The sequence below is a fragment of the Aethalodelphis obliquidens genome, unplaced genomic scaffold (genome assembly GCF_003676395.1).
Source record: "Aethalodelphis obliquidens isolate GAN/ISIS:26980383/991018 unplaced genomic scaffold, ASM367639v1 scaffold64, whole genome shotgun sequence".
NCBI classification, from domain to species: Eukaryota; Metazoa; Chordata; class Mammalia; order Artiodactyla; family Delphinidae; genus Aethalodelphis; species Aethalodelphis obliquidens.
Genome location: NW_020838008.1, coordinates 9,452,978 through 9,471,550, shown reverse-complemented (window position 1 = coordinate 9,471,550; position 18,573 = coordinate 9,452,978). Strand labels below are relative to the sequence as shown.

General features: G+C 39.6%; 1 pseudogene; it reads left to right on the top strand.

Annotated features, from left to right (window-relative positions):
- Window positions 1–12,315: 12,315 nt before the first annotated feature.
- On the top strand, window positions 12,316–17,662 carry LOC113610635 (ferritin light chain pseudogene; annotated as a pseudogene).
- Window positions 17,663–18,573: the final 911 nt, after the last annotated feature.

Below are 18,573 nucleotides of genomic sequence, written 5' to 3'. Positions count from 1 at the left end.
CTTATTAGCAATGGCATGGAAAAAAAGAAATCCACTTGAGTTTAGTTTGAAGACAGGTTCCCACTACTGAAAATCATTGATAGAATATTCCATCCCCTATTTCACAGACTAGGAAACAAATATCCACATGTATTAAATGCCTGATTCTGGGTTTCAGAGATAATTAGTAATGGAGTCAGAACCGAAGGCTGTTTTTGAATTCAAACCGAAATCCAGAGCTTTCCACCAATCTGCCATGATATACACATAATATACATAAATATATGTAAATCCCTCTAGCGCTGGGACCAAAGACTGCACTCATTCATTCAGTCATTCATTTGGCATCTATTACAAGGCAGCCATCGTGCTACGCTCAGGGAGCTCTCTGTCTCCTGCCCTGCAACCCAGTGAGTGCTGTAAGAGAAATATAAACAGGTGCTGAGGAATACAGGTAGGGAGCTATTATATCTTGGGTGGATCAGGGGTGTCTTCACAGAGGTATATTTATCCGTGTGCTAGATATTCCACCAGGCAGATGTCTAGTGGTTAGGTGAAATGGTTTAATACTGCTGGACTGAAACCATGGCCACATCATTTACCTGTTAGGCAGTATTACCAAGCTGTATAAACTTAGATTAGTCACACGATCTCTGTGCATCAGTTCCCTCAGCTGTAAAATGGGGACAAATTATGGAAGTTAATATATATAAATGTGTGTCCAGCACCTTCCTAAGCAGAGTGAGTACCAAGGATGAAGATGGGCTCAGTGGAAGTCTGCCTCAGTGGGGAGAAGTATTTTATTACTGACATTGTTTAGAATTGCCAACATAGGTTGGTCAGAAAAAGCAGAATTATCTTTTGGTTTTAATATTGTTTTTCAATTCTGTGTAGACAATGCAACTCCTTATTGGCTGCATCTGAAGCAGGTATTCCCACCGCCCCACCCTTCACCCTCTACACTACCAGACACATAGTAAGTACTACATAAAAGGTTGGAAGTAACATTGTTATTATTTAGGTAAGGAAGGTCATGTAGGAATTCTCCAGAAGTGAGGGTGGGGGCAGGGTTGGGGTAGGGGGGCAGGCTTTCCTCATAGAGGAAACAGTGCATATGAAGGCAAGTAGGTAAAAAGATGATGTTCCTTCAAACTATCCGTTAATACCTGAGCCAAGAAGCAAACTGGGCTTTCCTGAGGATAGTAGCTCCATCATTGGGAAGGAAAGCAAAGCATTGTGACTCTTTTCTTTGACAGCCACCATTGAAGGCCACTCGCAATTTCACGTGAGATCCTTCTGTTCAACATTTTCCCCACTCTGCAGCATAGTACACAGTTGCCTTTCTGCTCTATAGAGAGTCAAGGATGGCTCGAAGATATCCACCCTTGAGAGCGCAATTCTGCCACCAAGCTATTTCTATGCAGTGCTTCTTAGTGTGCTGATGTGAGTGCCTACTTTTTGTTTTTGTTTTGCGGTACGCGGGCCTCTCACTGTTGTGGCCTCTCCCGTTGCAGAGCACAGCCTCCGGACGCGCAGGCTCAGCGGCCATGGCTCACGGGCCCAGCCGCTCCGCAGCACGTGGGATCTTCCCGGACCAGGGCACGAACCCGTGTCCCCTGCATCGGCAGGTGGACTCTCAACCACTGCGCCACCAGGGAAGCCCTGAGCACCTACTTTGATGATAAGAATAATCAACTGCTTTGTCTTTTAGAGGGTTCTTAATGCCAACACTCCATAGTTCTTCTCAGTGAGTGCAATTAAATACAGGGAGGGACAAAGCCCAGCTAAGTAATTCACAAAAGCACAACTACGGAAAGAAAACTTTAGCTTGGTTTTTCCATCAGTCAGTTACTGGGCTGCTACCAAGGTAAGGGATTTTGTTACAGTGACGACTATCACACTGTTGTAGTGGCCCACAGCAGAGATATGAGTCATCTTACTGAAGACCCCCAAGTGGACTGTGCTAATCTCCTCAGTCTGTTATAACAAAGTACCAAAGACTGGGTGGCTTAAAGGGCACTGCCTTCTTGCTGTGACCTCACATGGCAAAGAAAGAGAGAGCCAGCTCTGGTGTCCCTCTTCTGATAAGGACACTAATCCCATCATGGGGCTCCACCCTGATGACCTCATCTAACCTTAATTATTTCCCAAAGGCCTCCACCACCAAATACCATCACATCAGGAACTGGCGCTTCAACATATGAATTCTGGGGACACACAAAGACTGCATCCATAGCAAGGAGAAATGGAGGGATCATAACAATGCAAAATATCAGCATGTCATATAGATGACTTGGCAGGAAAAAAAGCCCCAGAAAACTCTATTTCAGTAAATTTTAAAATAAGCAAGTTATTTACTTTACCTTAGAGACAAAATATCACCTGTAACTATAATTCCTTTCTGACTTCTCCTAAGGAGGGGTCCCAAACTAAAAAGTGAAACAAAATAACAGACCAAATACAATAAGATTATCTATAATGAAACAAATAACAGACCAAATACAATCATCTAGAAGCAAAATCCAGAATCATTCCCATTGGAGAACATGGATTAGACAAAAGAATTTTTAATCCATGGATTAAAAATTAGTCTTTTGGGGACTTCCTTGGTGGTGCAGTGGTTAAGAATCCGCATGTCAATGCAGGGGACACGGGTTCAATCCCTGGTCCAGGAAGATCCCACATGCTGTGGAGCAACTAAGCCCATGCACCACAACTACTGAGCCTGTGCTCTACAGCCCACGTGCCACAACTACTGAGCCCACGCACCTAGAGCCCATGCTCTGCAACAAGAGAAGCCACTGCATTGAGAAGCCCGTGCACTGCAATGAAGAGCAGCCCCCACTCACCGCAGCTAGATAAAGCCCATGTGCTGCAATGAAGACCCAACACAGCCAAAAAATAAATTAAAAATTTTAAATTAGTCTTTTTGAGATGCAAATGAACTTAGGTACGAAACAAAAGCAGACCCACAGACTTGTGGTTTCCAGGTGGGGGGGGGATAGGTTGGGGGAAGGGTATATTAGGAGTTTGGGATTAGCAGATGCAAACTATTACATATAGAATGGATAAACAACAAGGTCCTACTGTATAGCATGGGGAACTATATTCAATATCCTGTGATAATGGAAAAGATTATGAAAAAGAATATATGTATAACTGAGTCACTTTGCTGTACAGTAGAAATTAACACCACATTGTAAATCAACTATACTTCAATAAAATAAATTTTTGAAAAAATTAGTCTTTTTGAATCTGCAAACCTCAGAACACTATGTAAAATAATTTGGACCAAATGATTTAAAAAACAAACAAAAAAATTCCATTATAAAGCACCCTGATGGACAGGGCACTTAGGATTCTCTAGCCTAGGCAAAATGACATATCCCAGCATAAAATTTAGGAACACAGGCCCTGGAGCCCTCCCCCTCAATTTACATCCTGGCTTCACCACTCATTAGTTACATGACCTTGAACCTGTTAACTTCCCCAAGCTTCCATGTCCTCACTTATAAAAAGGGGTTAATAGTACTACCCACCTCATAGAGTTGTTGCTAAAATTAAACGAAGTTTAGACAGAAAGCACTTGGAGCAGTGCCTAAAAATAGTAAGCACTCTAATTTTTAGAGAAATGCAAAAAACTTCACACAGGGCAGAATGGCCATCATTAAAAAGTCTACAAACAATAAATGCTGGAGAGGGTATAGAGAAAAGGGAATCCTACACTGTTGGTGGGAATGTAAGTTGGTGCAGCCACTGTGGAGAACAGTATGGAGGTTCCTCAAAATACTAAAAATAGAGTTGCTATATAATCCAGCAATCCAACTCCTGAGCTTATATCCAAACAAAACTATAATTCAAAAATATACATGAACTTCTATGTTCATAGCAGCACTATTCACAATAGCCAACACATGGAAACAACCTAAATGTCCATCAACAGATGAATGGAGAAAGATGTGGTACATATATATAATGGTATACTACTCAACCATAAAAAAAGAATGAAATAATGCCATTTGCAGCAACATTAATGGACCTAGAGATTATCATACTAAGTGAAGTAAGTCAGAAAAATACCATACCATTGGAGCACCCAAATACATAAAACAAATACTAACAGACACAAAGGTAGAAATTGAGAGGAATACAATAGTAGTAGGAGACTTTAACACCCCACTCACATCAATGGACAGATCTTCCAGACAGAGAATCAATAAGGCAAGAGAAATCCTAAATGACACAATAGAACAGACAGACTTAATTAATATTTTCAGGACATAATATCCAAAAAAAACCCAGAATACACATTCAAGTACACATGGAACATTCTCTAGTATTGACCACATACTAGGGCACAAAACAAGCCTCAACAAAGTTAAGAGTATAGAAATTATCTCAAGCACCTTTTTTGACCACACAATGGCTTGAAACTAGAAATTAACCACAGAAAAAGAAATGAGGAAAAAAACCAATTACATGGAGACTAAACAACATGCTACTAAAAAACCAATGGGTCAACGATGAAATCAAAGAGGAAACTTAAAAACACCTTGAGACAAAGGACATTTCATCCAAAAGCAGCAGAATACACTTTTTTCTCACGTACACACACAACATTCTCCATCTTGGGTCACAAATCAAGCCTCGGTAAATTTAAGAAAATCGAAATCATATCAAGCATCTTTTCCAACCACAATACTAAGAGATTAGAAATAATTACAGGAAAAAAACCCTGTAAAACAAACAAACAAGTGGAGGCTAAACATATGCTACTAAACAACCAATGGGTCACTGAAAAAATCAAAGAGAAAATCAAAAAATACCTGGAGACAAATGACAGTGAAAGCATGACAATCCAAAACCTATGGGACACAGCAAAAGAAGTTAAGAGTAAAGTTTATAGCAGTACAACCTTACCTCAGGAAATAAGAAAAATCGCAAATAAACAACCTAAACTTACACCTAAAGCAACCAGAGACAGAAGAAAAAATGAAACCCAAACTTAGTAAAAAAAAATAATAAAGATCAGAGCAGAAATAAATGAAATAGAGGGACTTCCCTGGTGGTCCAGTGGTAAAAAGTCCACCTTACAATTAGGGAGACATGAGTTTGATCCCTGGTCAGGGAACTAAGGTCCCACATGCTGCGGGGCAACTAAGCCCACACGCCTCAACTAGAGAACCCAGGTGCCACAAACTACAGACCCCACACACTCTGGAACTCGTGCACCACAACTAGAGAGAAGCCCATGTGCCACAACTAGACAGAAGTCCAAGTGCCACAACTAGAGAGAAGCCTGAGCGCCGCAACTAGAGAGAAGCCTGTGTGCTGCAACGAAAGATCCTGCATGCCTCATCCAAGATCCTGCGTGCTGCAACTAAGACCCGACAGAGCCAATAAATAAATGAATAATAAATAAATGAAATATTTTTTAAAAGAGATAAATGAAATAGAGACAGTAGAGAAGATCAATGAAACTAAAACCTGATTCTTTGAGAATATAAACAAAACTGATAAACCTTTATCCAGACTCATCAAGAAAAAAAGGGAGAGGACTCAAATTAATAAAATTAGAAATGAAAAATGAAAAGTTACAACGGACACCACAGAAACACAAAGGATCATAAGAGACTACTACAAGCAACTGTTCACCAATAAAATGGACAAACTAGAAGAAATGGACAAATTCTTAGAAAGGTAAAACGTTCCAAGACTGAACCAGAAAGAAATAAATAGAAAATATGAACAGACCAATCACAAGTACTGAAATTGAAACTGTGATTAAAAATCTTCCAACAAACAAAAGTCCAGGACCAGATGACTTCACAGGCAAATTCTATCAAACATTTAGAGAAGAGGTAACACCTACCCCTATGAAACTCTTCCAAAAAACTGAAGAGGAAGGAACACTACCAAGCTCATTCTACAAGGCCACCATCACCATGATACCAAAACAAGACAAAGATATCACAAAAAAAGAGAAAATTACAGGCCAATATCACTGATGAACATAGACGCAAAATTCCTCAAAATAATAGCAAACCGAATCCAATAACACATTAAAAGGATCAAATACCATGATCAAGTGGGATTTATCCCAGGGATGCAAGGATTTTTCAATATCCACAAATCAACCTGTGTCATACGCCACATCAACAAACTGAAGAATAAAAACCATATGATCATATCAATAGATGCAAAAAAAGCTTTTGACAAAATTCAATACCCATTTATGATAAAAACTCTCTAGACAGTGGGCAAAGAAGGAAACTACTTAATACATATTAAAGGCCATACATGACAAACCCACAGCAAACAACATTCTCAATGGTGAAAAAATGAAAACATTTCCTCTAAGATCAGGAACAAGACAAGTATGTCCACTCTCACCACTATTCAACATAGTTTTGGAAGTCCTAGAAATGGCAATCAGAGAAGAAAAAGAAATGAATCCAAACTGGAAAAGAAGTAAAACTGTCACTGTTTCCAGATGACATGATACTATACATAGAAAATTCTAAAGATTCCACCAGAAAACTACTAGAGCTCATCAATGAATTTGGTAAAGTTGCAGGATACAAAATTAATACACAGAAATCTCTTGCATTCCTCTACACTAATGATGAAAAATCAGAAATAGAAATCAAGAAAACAATCCCATTTACCATCGCATCAAAAATAATAAAATACCTAGGAATAAACCTACCTAAGGAGGCAAAAGATCTCTACTCAGAAAACTATAAGATACCGATGAAAGAAATAAAAGATGACACAAACAAATGGAAATTTTTACAATGTTCTTGGAAGAATCAATATTGTGAAAATGACTATACTACACAAAGCAATCTACAGATTCAATGCAATCCCTCCCAAATTACCAATGGCATTTTTCACAGTATTAGAACAAAAAAATTTACAATTTGTATGGAAACACAAAAGACCATGAGTAGCCAAAGTAATCTTGAGAAAGAAAAATGGAGCTGGAGGAATCAGGCTCCCTGACTTCAGACTATACTACAAAGCTACAATAACCAAAACAGTATGGAACTGGCACAAAAACAGAAATATAGATCAATGGTACAGGATAGAAAGTCCAGAGATAAACCCATGCACTTATGGTCACCTTATCTTTGATAAAGGAGGCAAGAATATACAGTGGAGAAAAGACAGCCTCTTCAATAAATGGTGCTGAGAAAACTGAACAGCTACATGTAAATGAATGAAATTAGAACACTCCCTAATACCATACACAAAAATAAACTCAAAATGGATTAAAGACCTAAATATAAGGCAGGATCCTATAGAACTCTTAGAGGAAAACACAGGCAGAAAAGACTCTGACATAAATTGCAGCAAGATCTTTTCTGATCCACCTCCTAGAGTAATGAAAATAAAAACAGAAATAAACAAACAGCTCATGCAGCTCAGTATCAAAAAAACAAACAATCCAATGAAAAAATGGGCAGAAGATCTAAACAGACATTTCTCCAAAGAAGACATACAAATGGCTAAAAAGTCCATGAAACGATGCTCAACATCACTAATCATTAGAGAAATGCACATCAAAACTACAATGATGTATCACTTCACACTGGTCAAAATGGCCATCATCAAAAAATCTACAAACCATAGAACCTGTGGGTGGGAATGTAAGTTGGTACAGCCACTATGGAGAACAGTATGTTGGTTCCTTAAAAAAGTAAAAATAGAGCTACCATATGATCCAGCAATCCCACTCCTGGGTATATTTCTGGAGAAAACCATAATTCGAAAAGATACATGCACCCCAAGGTTCATTGCAGCAGTATTTACAATAGCCAGAACATGGAATCAACCTTAATGTCCATCAACAGAGGAATGGATAAAGATGTGGTACATATATACAGTGGAATATTACTCAGCCATAAAAAAGAACGAAATAATGTCATTTGTAGCAACATGGATGGACCTAGATATTGTCATACTGAGTGAAGTAAGTCAGACAGAGAAAGACAAATATCATATGATATCACTTATATGTGGAATCTAAAAAAAGGGTACAAATGAACTTATCTACAAAACAGAAACAGAGTTACAGATGTAGAAAACAAACTTATGATTACCAGGGGGTAAGGGGGGGCAGATAAATTGGGAGATTGGGATTGACATATACACACTACTATATATAAAATAGATAACTAATAAGGACCTACTGTATAGCACAGGGCACTCTACTCAATACTCTGTAATGGCCTATATGGGAAAAGAATCTAAAAAAGAGTGGATATATGTATATGTATAACTGATGCTCTTTCCTGTACACGTGACACTAACACAACACTGTAAATCAACTATATTCCAATAAAAATTTAAAAATATATATACAATGGGAAAAAGACAGCCTCTATAGCAAGTGGTGATGGGAAAGTTGGACAGGCACATATAAATCACTGAAGTTAGAACACACCCTCTTACCATATACAAAAATAAACTCAAAATGGCTTAAAGACTTACACATAAGACATGACAGCATAAAACTCCTAGAAGGGAACATAGGCAAAACAGTCTCTGACATAAATTGTACAAATGTTTTGTTAGGTCAGTCTCCCAAGGCAATAGAAATAAGAACAAAAATAAACAAATGGGACCCAATCAAACTTACAAGCTTTTGCACAGCAAAGGAAACCATTGACAAAATGAAAAGGCAACCTACAGAATGGGAGAAAATATTTGCAAATGATGTGACTGACAAGGGATTAATTTCCAAAATATACGAACAGCTCATACAACTCAACAACAAAAAACAAACAACCCTATCCAAAAATTGGTAGAAGACCTAAATAGACATTTCTCTAACGAAGACATCAGATGCTCAACATCGCAAATTATTAGAGAAATGCAAGTCAGAACTACAATGAGTTACCATCTCACACTGATCAGAATGGCCATCATTAAGAACTCGACAGGTAACAAATGCTAGAGAGGATGTGGAGAAAAGGGAACACTCCTGCACTGTTGGTGGGAATGTAAGTTGGTGCAGCCGCTGTGGAAAACAGTATGGAGGTCCGTCAGAGAATAAAAATAGAATTACCATATGATAAAGCAATCCCACTCTTGGGCATGTATCCAGACAAAACTATAATTCAAAAAGATACATGCACCCCTATGTTCACAGCAGCACTATTTACAATAGCCAAAAGATGGAAACAACCTAAATGTCCATCAACTGATGAATGGAGAAAGAAGAGGTGGTACATATACACAATGGAATACTACTCAGCCATCAAAAAGGACGAAATGATGCCATTTGCAGCAACACGGATGCACCTACAGATTATCATGCTAAGTGAAGTAAGTCAGAAGGAGAAAGACAAATATCATATGATATCACTTATTTGTGGAATCTAAAATATGACATAAATGAACCTATCTATGAAACAGAAGCAGAATCACGGACATAGACAACAGACTGGTGGTTGCAAAGGGGGAGGGGTTGGGGGAGGGATGGAGTGGGAGGTTGGGGTTAGCAGATGTAAGCTTTTACATACAGAATGGATAAAGAACAAGATCCTACTGTATAGCACAGAGAACTATATTCAGTATCCTATGATAAATCATAATGGAAAAGAATATTAAAAATGTATATATGTATAACTGAATCATTTTGCTGTACAGCAGAAATTAACACAAGATTCTAAATCAAGTACATGTCCATAGAAAAAGAAAAATACCATATGATATCACTTACTGTGGAATCCAAAATATGGCACAAATGAACCTATCTATGAAACAGAAACAGACTCACAGACATAGACAACAGACTTGTGGTTGCCAAGGGGGATGGGGGATGAGGGATGGGGGAGGGATGGACTAGGAATTTGGGGTTAGTAGATTCAAACTATTATATACAGAATGGATAAAAAACAAGGCCCTACTGTATAGCACAGGGAATATATTCAATATCCTGGGATAAACCATAACAGAAAAGAATATAAAGAAGAATGTACTATATATATATATGTATGTATATTTGAATCACTTTGCTGTACAGCAGAAATTAACATTGTAAATCAACTATACTTCAATTAAAAAAAATTTTTTTAAAACAGTAAGCACTCTATTTCTTCATTAAAGTTAGCTACGTTTTTTTACTTATCAACCATTGCCTCATCACAGATTTATGACCAATGTCCTTGGGGAGGCAAGACCCTGGTGACCTCAGAAAAGCAAAGTATAATCTGTGCTGTCAAAATGCCCCAACAAGGAAGGGTCTCATGAGTCCCTGTGGTGCCCATGAGAGTGTTAACACCTTGTGCTGCAGTCAGAACAGAAACAACAGGCTCCGGGAAATCAGAGGAAATGGAAAGCTCTCACATACAGGGGATGCAACATACCCCCAGACTCACTCATTATCCTCTCACGCCTCTCCCACCCGTTTCCCATGCCCTAGACCTGCTCCTCCTATTTTCTATACTGTACACCCAGCAGTCAACTTCCCCATCACCCTCCTCCCTTAGCCTTCCCATCACTAGGACCTTTACAACATAGGTTGGAAATACATCATTTTCATTCACTCACCTCCCAGCACACTGCTGCTGCCCTACACCACCTCTCAGCTGGGCTGCTGCATTAGCCTTCTTACATGTCTCTGCTTCTACACTTTCTCCAGGCCAATCGTTCTCTTCGAAATCTCCAGAAGAACCTCTCAAACTTGCAAAACCCATCATGACACTTCTCCAATAAAACCTCCATTTCTTTCAAGCCGTGCCCCTCCTCCTCTCTCTGCTCTCAATTCCTTCCACCCCCAGAGTCCTATTTTACACTTGCCATATGGAATCCAGACAGGTTCCTCAATCTCCCACATCCTCTCCCACCTCTGTGCCTTGGGTGCAGGCTCTTGCTTCTGTGTGGGATTCCACCATCGGTTTTCTACCTAGAAATCTCCAACTCACTATACAAGGCCCAGTGTCAAATGCTGCCACCTCTCTGGAGCCTTCTCTAGCTTCTGCAGGCCAACCCAGATGCTCTATCGTCCACATACTTATGGTATCAAACACAGCTCCATAATCAATGTGCTCACCACTTTGTAATGGTTCATCTGCAGGAATATCCTCCAGCACTGGGCCTGGATATTGTAGACCATGATAATATTAATGAGAACAATGTAGTAACAAAAAAAATAACAATAATCCTTTGTTTCTAAAAAATGCTATTAATGTTGAGTCTTTTGTAGATTCTAGGTACTTCGCTAAGCCATTGATTAGCTTGAACCACATAAGATTGCTATTTTTTATTGGTCAAAGTGGTCACACATTAATGATTTCATGTACTTTGCCCCAAAACACACATCTTTTAAATTTAATCTTCACAACAACCCTAAGAGGTAAATATGTTATTATTCCCATTCTATGGGTGGGAAAATTGAGGCTCAGAGGTTTCAAGTAACCTTGCCCAAGGTTCTAGGACAAGAAAGTGAAGGAGCCAGGACTCTAGTCCAAAACTGTCTGCCTCTCAATGCTCTTAACCAGGGCTATATCCTGACCCCAGGATTTTTTATTTAATTGTTTAATCAACTAATGAGGCAATGACATGAGGGTCCCTGGAGATAGGATGATGGTTGCCTAACATAAAGATACAAGTCTGTGTTCAGCAAGTCCAGAGAGGACAAATTCTGATGGCCATGTGGGAGTTAAAGCAGGTTTCTCAGCAGCCAGCAAAGGCTGTTAAATACTGAAATGAGTTCATAAAGAAGGTTATAGAATCTCCTTCAAGGGAAGGATTTCTTCCCCCAGTGGAGGATAGAGTCTCATCTGTCTGAGATGGTTTAAATATAATCCTCTGTGAAGGTCAATAAATTGTGCTCACCAAGTTCTTTCCAGGTTCCTTATGATACTCAGATACATGGGCCTAATGTGGCTCAGCATGTGGCCTGCAAGGGGGGAGGGGGCTGATCCTCCAGCCAGAAATAATCTCTTCCTCCTTTACACGCTTTCAGCCCTCTGACTTGACCTTCTTTATAACGCATGTAGTGATTTTTGTATGTCGTTTTGCTTTCTGCAAGAGAAAATGCATCCAAAGCATGAAGTGTGTGTGGCTCATTTTGATATCTCCCATAGCACCTAACAGAATGTTTAGTGCTACATTATTAAAACTTTGATTAAATGAAGTTTCCTTCCTCTTCTGAAAGCAATCTTATAGTCCCAAACTGAAAATAAGCCCCTGATTTTCATCTAAAACCTATTATCAAAACTCAGCAACTCACACCATTGGGGGCAAAGTTTTCTTAAATATGCTTTTGGTCCAATCATTATCAGATATAACATAATTTTTTTCTTTCTTGCATCATTTTGAAATATGGTCATTCAGATGTTAATTCCTTCCAGGTAAGATGTCTGAAAAATGAACCAGCATTTCAGCCAATAAGAAAGGAATCTGGCTAGGTTACTAATAGAAACTAACATATCCAGGTGTCTAAGTATTCCGCAATTCCCAGTTAGAGTCACCACCACCTCAAAACAATTACAATGGAAAAGGTTTTCCATAATTGTCACTCTACAGAAGGATAAATTTTCATGATGATAATAAGTACAATAAAAAATTGCTCTAGCTGTACACCTGAAACTAACCCAACATTGTAAATCAACTATACCCCAATAAAAACTTTTTAAAAAGTTGCTCTAGATGCTTTTATTCTCAATAAAAATAACAATAACTATACTTGTACTGAATATTAAAATAAAAAAACTTTCAAATGATCTAGCTCATTCGATCCATACAACAGTCCTTACCATTTATATCACCACTTTAGAAGATATTTAGAGGAAACTTGGATCAGAGAGATGAAGAAAATTGCTATGACTCACAAAGCTAGGAATAGCAAGAGTCTAGACTGGAACCCAGGCATTTTCCTGACTCCAAATCTCATGATCTTTCTACTGAATCTTTCTGTCCACATGGCCAATCTTAAAAAAAAAAAAAAAAAAAAATAGCATTTGTACCTCAGCAGTATAAAAAAAATCAAGATCCAGAGATAAATGACCAATTTGTTAGAGGAGCCACGTTTTCTTAATTTTAGTAATTGAGCTTGAACATTAATTCCTCACATCTGGTTAAAAAGTACCAATAGCTAACATTTTATTGAGTGCTTACATCTTGCCACTGTACTCAGTGCTTTCCATGGATCAATTCACCTAATCCTTACAAGTTTAGAAGGTTGGTTCTCTTTCCATTTTACAAATGTGGAAACTGCAGTTTACAAAGATTAAGTTGTGAGACCTTAGCTTTCCCAAGGTCACGTGATTTGGAAAGTCAAGTGGCAGAACTGTGATCTGAACCCATATCAGCAAAACCCAGAGCCTAGTCTCTTAACTGCTATGCTAATCTGCTATGCCAGCGGTTCTCAAGGCTTGATCCTGGGGAGGCAACATCAGCATCCCTGGGAACTTGTCAGAAATGTGAATTCTCTGTCCACACCCAGACCTACTCTGGGAGAGGGGCCCAGCAATGTATCTATGTTTTAAAAAGCACTACCAAACGTAAAATAGATAGCTAGTGGGAAGCAGCCGCATAGCACAGGGAGATCAGCTCGGTGCTTTGTGACCACCTAGAGGGGTGGGATAGGGAGGGTGGGAGAGAGGGAGACGCAAGAGGGAAGAGATATGGGAACATATGTATATGTATAACTGATTCACTTTGTTATAAAGCAGAAACTAACACACCACTGTAAAGCAATTATACTCCAATAAAGATGTAAAAATAAAATAAAATAAAAAGCCCTCTAGGTGCTTCTAAGTTACACTACAATCTGGGAACTTCTGTGCTAGATGGAAACAAAATTTACAAGCAGCTCATGCAGCTCAATAACAAAAAAACAAACAACCCAATCCAAAAATGGGCAGAAGACCTAAACAGACATTTCTCCAAAGAAGATATACAGACTGCCAACAAATACATGAAAGAATGCTCAACATCATTAATCATTAGGGAAATGCAAATCAAAACTACAATGAGATATCATCTCACACCAGTCAGAATGGCCATCATCAAAAAATCTAGAAACAATAAATGCTGGAGAGGGTGTGGAGAAAAGGGAACACTCTTGCACTGCTGGTGGGAATGTGAATTGATACAGCCACTATGGAGAACAGTATGGAGGTTCCTTAAAAAACTACAAATAGAACTACCATATGACCCAGCAATCCCACTACTGGGCATATACCCTGAGAAAACCATAATTCAAAAAGAGTCATGTACCAAAATGTTCATTGCAGCTCTATTTACAATAGCCAGGACATGGAAACAACCTAAGTGCCCATCATCAGATGAAAGGATAAAGAAGATGTGGCACATATATACAATGGAATATTACTCAGCCATAAAAAGAAACGAAATTGAGCTATTTGTAATGAGGTGGATAGACCTAGAGTCTGTCATACAGAGTGAAGTAAGTCAGAAAGAAAAAGACAAATACCGTATGCTAACACATATATATGGAATTTAAGAAAAAAAAATGTCATGAAGAACCTAGGGGTAAGACAGGAATAAAGACACAGACCTACTGGAGAACGGACTTGAGGATATGGGGAGGGGGAAGGGTGAGCTGTGACAAAGCGAGAGAGAGGCATGGACATATATACACTACCAAACGTAAGGTAGATAGCTAGTGGGAAGCAGCTGCATAGCACAGGGATATCAGCTCGGTGCTTTGTGACCACCTGGAGGAGTGGGATAGGGAGGGTGGGAGGGAGGGAGAGGGAAGAGATATGGGAACATATGTATATGTATAACTGATTCACTTTGTTATAAAGCAGAAACTAACACACCATTGTAAAGCAATTATACCCCAATAAGGATGTTAAAAAAAAAAAAGTAAATGGTAACCGTTCATAGGGATTCTGTATACGCTCTGTGCTATCAGGGAATGCAAAAAGGAAGTGGGAGAAGTTGGAGACAACTAATAGGGTTGTTGTAAATGAAAATCTTCAGGGGATAGAAAAGCCAAAACGGGAAGAAATAACCTTAACTACTGCACGCAGAAGCTAAAAACAGCAATGATGAGCAATTAATCAGGCAATATGTTACACTGTAATCAAGGATCAGAAAACTCCGGAAGAACTAAATGACATAGAGTTTATTACTGCACGGTAAATGATCATTAATAAAACATGGCTGTTAAAAGAACCAAAGAGATGAGTAATCACAGAAAGGAAATGTCAGCTGTAGAAGGAATAACCTGTGGTCTTAATCACTTGGAAAAATTACAGGTCTGGACATAGAATCAAAAGAAAAGAATGGAAATTAGCAGTGTTATGAGAATATGGCACAAACCTGATTGCTTTCTTTATATATAAAATTAAGATAGTTACAAAGACACCATGCACTGGTGAATGAAAAGTTTGACTCGGCTAACATTTCAACAGCTAAAAATAGTGAATTTACATAATTGTAGTTTCATATTGTTTAGCATCAATCCCCATCTCTGGTGTAGAAATAAAAAATTACTTACATTAATGCAGAGATTACTTGGCTTGAAATTTATCCGCCCCCACTGGTTATTCTTTGGATTTATCTGGCTGATGACCTCTGCTGACCTGTAAATTTCCTAAAGGACTAACTCTGCACACGCGTGTTTCGAAAGAGAGAAACAGGAGCAGTTTCCAAGGGCATGTCATTCCTGTATCATTCATTCTATCTCTACAGAGGACTGCTTTCTCAAAGTGTAAGAAAAATACCTGCAAGTAAGTATAAAAAGAAAAAGGATTCCAACAGAGACACCAAGTCATTATACTACAGAACTGGGGGTTATTCCTTTCATTTGAGGGCTACTGATTTGAGATCTTTAAAAAAAAAAAAAATCAGTCTAGAGGAAGCAAATCAAAGAGAATACGGTAATTAAAGCTGTCAAAGGAAATACTAACCAGTAAAATCGTCTAACTGGAATTATGAGAAGATATCATAACTTCCATGGAGGAAAAAGTATGTTCTTCTCCAACTTAGTGTCGTGCAGGAATTTTTCATTCTCATAGCAACAAAAATTATCCTAATTAGTTAAAATGTATCAACTACTTACTGTGTGCCAGGAATCATTCTAAATGCAATATATATGTCATCTCCTATACTTTTCGTAGCAACTCTATGATGTATGTGTTATTGTTGCCCTCTCTCAATTTCATATTTGACAGATAAAGAAATTTTGCGGCAGAAAGTTAAAGTTACTCTCCAAAGATGGCCCCCAATAATTCTGCCTCTCCCTATATGTACAAGCTGCTCCTCCCATAAAGAGGGACAACTTACATTCCTTCCCCTTGTATCTTCTAAGACTAAATTGGCCAATAGAATGCAGAGAAAGAAATATTGTGAGTATTCTAAGCCAGGTATTAAGAAGGCTGGGCTGTTTCTACATCTCGAAATCTAGCCATCATGTTGTAAGAAAGCCCAAGCGTCCATGTGGAGAGGCTCTTGTGGAAAATAATCAAGACCTTTGGCTCACGGTGGCTGTTGAGCTCCCAGCCAACAGCCAGTACCAACTTGCCAGTTATGTGAGTGAGCCATTTGGGAAGTATATCTTCCAGCCCCAGTTAAAACACCCCAGCTGGTAGCACATGGAGCAGAGATTAGCTCAATCAAACCCTATCCAAACTGCAAAATCATTGTTGTTTTAAGCCACCAAGTTTTGACATTGCTTATTACACCCCAACGGACAAATGAAACACTGAACTACCAAGACTGCACAGTGAGATAGTCCAACGTCATGTAGGCCATACCTTTCTCTCTCATATAAATTAAGCTGCATATGAGGATGTGCAAAGAAAGGATTCGAATCAGAGGCAGGGGTGAATGGAAAATGTGCTTATATGGACACCTTATTCAACAAATAGTCACTGAGAATCTGGGAGATACCAGGAACTGAGCCCAGATGCTATAGATACTAAGGTGAAGAGTCAGTCTTTAGCTCAAGAAATTCTCCATGCAAGGCCACTAAGACAAAATTTCAATACCATAGGAAATGATCAAATTGATGCAAAATAACGGACAGCTGTTTGGGATTACCTGATGAGGGGACCTGAGTTAAAAAGTTAATACTCTTGGCAGTGCGGCCCGGTGGCCTGGAAGATCTATCTCTTGCTTCAACAGTGTTTAGACGAAACAGACCCAGGGACGCCCCTGCTTCCAGCCTCCGACCACCCTGCAACCTCCTTTCCAATCGCAACCTTTGGAACCAACTACTCAGCCGCCTTCAGCTTCCAGGAACAGCCAACACTGTTTTTTGAGCTTAGCTCCCTATTGTCGATCAACCATGACCTCCCCAGATTCCTCAGAATTATTCCACCCAGGTGGAGGCCGCAGTGAACTGCCTGGTCAACATGCATCTGCAGGCCCCCTACACCTACCTCTCTCTGGGCTTCTATTTCGACCACAACGATGTGGCTCGGGAAGACGTGGACCACTTCTTCAGCAAGTTGGAGGTACAAAACATACATCTCTTGAAGATACAAAACCAGCACGGCAGCTGTGCCCTCTTCCAGGACATACAGTGCAGAAGCCGTTCCAACATGAGTGGAGTAAAACCGCAGACGCTATGGAAGCCACCGTGGTCATGGAGAAGAACGTGAACCGGGCCGTTTTGGAGCTGCACGCCCTGAGTTCTGCCTGCGCAGACTCCCAGCTCTCGGACTTCCTGGAGAGCCACTTCCGGGGGTGAGCAGGTGAAACTCATCAAGAAGATGGCGCCCACCCGACTAATCTCCGCCAGCTGGTGGCCCCCAGGCTGGGCTGGGAGAGTATCTGCTCAACAGGCTCAACCTCGAGCACGAATAGGAACCTCCTCAGACCGGCGCCCCTTGAGGAGCCCCTCTGGCACCACTCTGGTGTCAGGGCTTCTGCCTGAAGCCTCTCTCTGCAGCCACTAGGCAGCTTTTTAACCATCCTGGGGCCTTCTCCCAAGCTGTGAACCAAATGTAAATAATAAAGCTTTTTGCAGAAAAAAAGTTAATGCTCTTGATTTTTTTCCAGCCACCCTAAGTCAAAGAATTACTGGGCAAGATTTAGAGTAAGCTTGGAGTGCGGGTAGGAGAAAAGTGTAAGTAAACTTGCAGGGTAGATCAACAACAACACAAAAGTGTGTGTGTGTGTGTGTGTGTGCCTGTGCGTGTGTGTGTAAGAAAGGAAGGCAAAAGATGATAAATAGGTGTTAGGGAAGGAAAATTTAAAACATTCAAAGTTATCTTTGTATGCACACACACACACACACACACACACACACACACACACAGTACTCCTACGGCAAGGTCCACGGACATATTCTGACCAAATTGAATGTCAAAGAATTCTTTAAAAATGGTTGCAGGGACTTCTATTATAGTCCCAAGATGGAGTAGCCCCATTTCCACCTCTTAGAGAGGCAGAGTTCCTCTCTCTTAAAACTAAGAATTCGAGAACATATGTTCCAGACATGGCAGAAGCCTCAAACCAGAAACCACCACCATGAACAGACAAAAAATTTACTTGAAGAAGAGCCTATTCCCCCTAGCCAAAATACTAGGAAAGGGGTAACCTATATCAACAGAAAACCTTTTTGGTAATACTGCCTTACTCCAGGCAAACTCCAAAAGA